Below are 6000 nucleotides of genomic sequence, written 5' to 3'. Positions count from 1 at the left end.
GGCGGGGCGGGGCGGGGGAGCGAGGCGAGCTGCCGGAGGAGAACGTCTTATTTACCAGCACGCGGGGCGGGCGGGGAGGGCATCGCCTGCTGCCCAAGAGCTGGCGCGCCCCTTTGATCGGCTCCACTCGCCAAGGGCAGCCGCTGCCCGTTCCGTCGGCCTCCCGATTGCCTCTTTTCTTTTTTTAAAGCCTCTGCCCGGCTCAGACCTCCCCAGCCCGCTCCTCAACCTCGTGGATCTGGAAAGAGATGATTGTCGTTGAACCCCGGAAATGTGATTAGGACCGACCCAGATTACACGGAGGGAGGTGAAAAATCCGTCCGAATTGTCCCCCCCCCACGTCCTTAGATGTTGCCTCCCCCCAATTCCCTCCCCCCCCCCCCCCGCAAGACAACTCTAGACATCGAAGGTGTTGCCTTGCTTTCCAACGGAGTTATTTCCGAGTGCTGTCAATTCGGATTTCGCTAGACTCCCTCCCTCCCCCCTCCCGCCTGCCTTCTCTTAACAATAAAGTTGTCTTTGTGGCCGAACCGGGGGCGGGGGAGGGTTTCAGAGTCGCCCTCGGGGATGAGGTCTCTCCTGCGGGGCCAGAGAACTCCAGAAGTCCCGGGTTTTTTGCTCTTTTGTACCGGAAAGCCGGTTCCCCGGCTGGAAATGCACGTGGAGGGCGAAAGCTCCTAGAGGCTGCCTTTCGCAGGCGAGCTGAGACAGGAGATGCGCTCGGCTTTCCCCACCTAAGCGAGAGGAAAACCGCGGATGTCCTCTGTCTGCCAGCAGCGCAGCGCCGCTCGGAATCCCACTCAAGTCTCCTCAACGGGGCTTACTCCCAGGAAAGTGTCCTCAGGATGCTTACTGCAAAGCTTTGAAGGAGAATACCAGTGTTCTCATCGGAGTGACTGTGAACGTCCGGAATCCAGCAAGCCCTCAATTTAAAGCTGCTGTCCCGAGCATGTTGGGCTGTGGGCAAACCCCACTGAATTTAGTGGCACTTACTGATGAGTAGACACATTGACGGTTGCGATACAAATTACACTTAGGAGCTCCCCCCCCCCCCTGCCCCTGAGTTACACTGAACTAACATCCAAGTTTTAGGCGGCAGCCCCATACACAGTGTGTGCAGATCTGATAGCACCCAGTGGAACTTACTTCCGAGTAAACGTAATTGGGATCGCGCTGCCCTTAGAATTTCATCCTCTCTGTATCCCCCCCTTACCAGTCTGGCTAAGAGGGATATCAGTGAAACTCGATTTAGAACCTTTATAGCTAATTTGTCTTTCTTTTTCTCCGCCATTGTTTCAACTCATTACTTTCCGGCCTGTAAAACTGACAGGCTGTTTAAGACACAGCGTTTTTACGCCTTGGGAGGAGAGATGCCTAATTGTCGACGCCTGGTGCCTTCCCCTCCCGAACAAGACTGCAAGGAGCGACGGTATTTAAACTTCAGCTTCACACGAGGCAAGAATCGAATTTTTAAAAAAACATTTGGAGGCAAACAGCAGCCGCCAGCCGAGTATTGTCTTATCTCCTTATAATTCTCTCATCCCCCCTCCCCTTTTAGCCTGTTAAGATTTAAATTGACAATATTGTGACACGAAAGTATTGGACTGCAGGAAAAGCGGCGGAATTATTACTGTCATGTTCTATTGACTGGGAGGAAATTGCTGAACACACACACGTACACGCACAACACAAAAACCCAGGCAATTATTCTGATGGACCGAAGGGGGGAGAGAAGCGTTCCTGAACTCTTCACACCAGGACCGAAAGCCTCGCTTGCAAGTCGGCCTCGTTGGATTCCGGGGGACTTTTCACTTTTAAGCGACGCAGTTGGGAATCAGGCGCCACTCGCTCCTCGAACTGCCTGCGCCCCACCTGTTTTAAAACCATGTTTGGGGGTGGGTAGGTGGGTCTGTGCGCGTTTTAATCAATGACTTCCTAGAGTTTTAGTGGAAGATCTCCGGGTCCCACTTGGTCGATCCCGTCTGGTACACTTCAGACGGAAACAAAGCCAAAAGTTGGACGAACCAGAAAGATCAGGCTGGTTTTTCCGGTGGAGAGGATTCGCGTCGCCAACAAGCAACAACCGAGGTTACATTTACGACAGAGCACATTCCTATTTACTCGTGGCATAATTAAAAAAAAAAAGTGTCGAGATGATCACACTTTTCGGATTGTGAGAAATAAAGGTATGCAAGGCTTTGGCATCAATGCGCGGGCAAAACCCGCCTCCCCACAGTCACTGGGGCGCAATCGACGCTCGAGGCGAAAAGCCCAAGTCTGGCCCGCCCGGAGGGTTTGTTTGCCCCCCTCCAGCCCAATTGACTGGAGCGCCACATTTGCAAGGCGCCCAGGTTAGGATCGCCGCGAAAGCCCGGCGACGGATCGGCTCTTGGGAGGCCAAGTCCCAGACTGCAGGCCGGGGAGGCGTCCACAGAGAAGCCGAGCCGCTCGTGGAAGAGAGATCAGGCTGTTGCACGGTCCCTGGACCTCCCCGCATCCCTTTCTGTTGAATGGCATCGCAGGGCTCTGAAGAAACGCCGCCGCCGCCACCACTGCCGGGCCTGGTTGCTCGACCCGAGGCCTATTCAGTGGCCTTGGCCCACCGGCCAGCGCAGAGCAGCGGGGGCGACTTGGCTCCCCCAGACAAAAGCGCCTTCTCGTCTTTATAGCAGAAAAGAAAAGAAAAGAAAAGAAAAGAAGGGAGATGGTTTCCTCGGCTAGGAGGGGGAGGGAAACGTCGATAGAGCCTGGAATCCAGGAAATAGGGAGCTTCTTTAATTACTCTTGGCTTAAATGAAAAACGATAAATTTTTCCCCCTTGCCTCCTCCAACGGGGCTTCTTCGCTCCCCTCCTCCTGCGACAATCTCAACCCCTAAATAGTCTCAACTGGGAAACTAATTTGCACCGTCCTAACCTCAGAAAGCCCATCATTTCCCGGGAAGGGAAATTGCAGCGCTTTTAAAGCAATTTGCAGATAAATCATTGCAATTTTAATCATAGCGCACCTTATACAGACAGAACTCTGTGATTTATTCCTGTTTGTTTCTCCCCCCCCCCCCCCCCCCGGGGGTGGTGGCTGAAAGGGGGGAGAAAGTAGGCAATAAAGAAAGAGCATGAATAGCACTGCATTTTAAAAAACAAAGCATCTATAGTGAACATTAGTAAGATCTGCTTTATTGTATGTTTGTGTTGCCAGCCTTTGAAAAGAAACGAATGCGCCCCAGGAAACCATGAACACGCCGACCGAGCATGTAAAAGGCTACCCTTCCAATCGATGCCTTCGGCACTCTTCTGCCGTGGCTGCGTGTTGAATAGATGAGATCTGGGATAGCTTAGCTAAGGCTGGCTGTTGCTCTGGAGGAGGAAGGCGCTGAGCTCAAACTACGGAAGCTCGGTAGCGTGGCGGCCTTCGGCGGGCTCGAAGGTAAACGGGCCGGTGGCTCGGGAGTTGCCATGGTTACAGCAGAGCTGTGACCTTTGGGCCATAACAGAAGCCTAGGCCGCGGCTGGCCGTGGTGGTCGTAGTAGTGAAAGGGCGGCGACTTAGAGCGCGCCCCGCAGTTGCTCTATAGCTACTGCCTTGTGGCAGGGAGACACCCCTTGCCTCTACCGGTGTTGAAAGGGAAGTCGACAGACCGGAGGGCTCGGCTCGCTGCTCCTCCTCGTCACCGTTGCCAGAGCTTTTAGAGGAAAGGTGATTATTTCTTCCCACATCTCAGGCCTCCCTACTGGTGGGGGTGGGGGGGTGGGGGAGAGGCCCATGTTGATGAGCCGCATTGCTTCTTTATAGAGAGCAATCCGAAGCCTCAATTTCGGGCTTCAGTGTCTGTCACCCTTCCCACGGAAAGGGTTGCTGTTTATAGGCTTTAGAATCGGCCAGAATGGAGATCTTATACGGATGTGACTTCACTTCTCCCATTTTGGAGCTGCACTCCTAGTCGTGAAGTTCAAAATTTTCACAGAAACCGAGAAAGCAGGACACTTTCTTGGCCAGCCTTCCTTCCTTCCTTGTCTAGGGACTAGTCTATTAGGGAGCCCCTTCCCTGCTTCTCATTTAATACTCTGGTAATGCCAAGTGAGGACGTAATTTGCTGCTCTGGTCGCTAACTAGTTGTCCTGAGGAATCACTTTCCTGGGATTGTGGGCTCTTAACTCAGGCGCTATCCCCACGTCGTGTGTTAGGAACTGCTGTTACCAAAATTTTCATTTTGTTCAGTCTCTCTTGGCTCTTTTTGTTGGGGTGGAGCTGTGACAGTGGCAAGTGTCTGCTTTGTGTGCAGAAGATCTTAGGCTCAATCAGTAGCATCTCCAGCTAAAGGATCCGGAAGTGGGTGATGTGAAAGATGAAGAGTTGCTGCCAGTCAGAGGACCCAGTATGGGTGACTCTGATAGTGCAGTGGTGTCACTCAGAATGAATGGCTTTATTTGTTCACATGCTTTAAGTTAGCTTTTGGGAACCACACTGCATCTTTTTGTTTACATCTGTCCCAAGGACCTCTAGTTTTGAACCCCTATAGTTGGATGCTTTTCTTCTTTCCCTTCTCTTCAGTGCTTATAAAAAGAAAAAGTGAGGTCAAATGTCTTCTGTTTCCCACACCTTTCCCCCAATAGTCTTGTGGCAGTGGAATAAATCTTTTTTTTACATCTCAACTGTGAGGTCATATCAGTACATACCCAGCCCCTTCTTCATCTTGAAGTGGTTTTGCTTCCACTCTGTGAGGGAGTACATAGCATGATGTGAGGGAGATGGCCAGTAGGCAGATCTTTTATCTGAGTTTCCAAAAAACCACGGTCCTCTTAGATCAGATCAGATCAGATCCATGCTTACCTGGGAGTTAGTCTTTGTGTGCTGAATCAGTGAAAAATCTTTGCCTAGAAGGATTCTTAGGGTGTCCAAGGAGTACTGTGTGTTAAAAAGCCTCTAATTCTTTGTCCCTTTGTTGCATTAAAGGGCTCCAGTTTGCAAATATGCACCTAATCCAAGACTAGGAATGTTCAGATATTTTACTAAAATCATCTGTTATTCTAAAAAGTCAATGTAATGGTATAAGCGACTAGCTTAGTTCAATATAATTATCTCATTCAACAGTCTAAGCCAGTTTGGTGTAGTGGTTGTGCGCAGACTCTAATCTGGGAGAACCGGGTTTGATTCCCCACTCCTCCACTTGCACCTGCTGGATGACCTTGGGCAAGCCATAGTTCTGGCACAGCTGTTCTTGAAAAAGAGCAGTTTCTGTCAGAGCTCTCTCAGCCCCACATACTTCACAGGGTGTCTCTTGTGGGGAGGGGAAGGAAAAGGAGTTTGTAAGCTGCCCTGGGACTCCTTTGGGTAGTGAAGGGCGGGGTATAAATCCAATCTCTTCTCTTCTTCTATAAAGTTTTGGGGTCTTTATATAAAATTAAGCCCAGTGGCACCTTTAAGACCAACACATGCGCACGTGCATACACATGAAAACTATTACCTTGAATAAAACTGTGTTGGTCTTAAAGATGCCACTGGACTCAAACTGTGTTCTGTTGCTTCAGACCAACATGGCTACCCACCTGAATTTATTTTTGCTGTACTTGGGGCTCTCATCTTCCTTCCACATATTCTTTTTCAGCTCTCCCATGCCACTCTTTGTGCTAGGTCTATTAGAAACAAACTTTCTAAATGAGACAGGTTCTGTTTCAGGTGAACTGTTGAGGGAATATCTGACTGGTAATTGACGCATTTCATCATTACAGGGAATCGTCCCTGAGTGTGTCTCTGTGCATATACTGTGTGCATGCCTATGTCTTTGTTGGGTGTGTGATGGCATGTAAGATAGCACTGAGGAGAGAAGCAAGGAGTAAATAAATATGTAAATAAAGTACATTGTATGATATCACTGACAGAAGTGTGTTCTTGATATTTTCAGTTTCGCTCTTTATCTGAAGTTAAGTACTGAAGAAGAACTAGGTGTAAGGAGTTCTGTGTACACACAAGGTGCTAGCTCACATCTATAATTATGGTATTT

General features: G+C 50.0%; 1 protein-coding gene across 1 annotated transcript in view; it reads left to right on the top strand.

Annotated features, from left to right (window-relative positions):
* Positions 1–3349: 3349 nt before the first annotated feature.
* The window catches only part of LOC107116769 (serine/Arginine-related protein 53-like), a gene marked incomplete at its 3' end in the record, with an annotated part of 151815 nt that continues 149164 nt past the window's right edge, over positions 3350–6000 (top strand). The window contains exon 1 of the mRNA XM_015418767.1: positions 3350–3425. The remainder of the gene's footprint in view (positions 3426–6000) is intronic.

The sequence above is a fragment of the Gekko japonicus genome, unplaced genomic scaffold (assembly GCF_001447785.1).
Source record: "Gekko japonicus isolate JY-2015 unplaced genomic scaffold, Gekko_japonicus_V1.1 scaffold1036, whole genome shotgun sequence".
NCBI classification, from domain to species: domain Eukaryota; kingdom Metazoa; phylum Chordata; class Lepidosauria; order Squamata; family Gekkonidae; genus Gekko; species Gekko japonicus.
The sequence above is the reverse complement of the archived record's forward strand: the minus strand, read 5'-3'. Positions and strand labels throughout refer to the sequence as shown.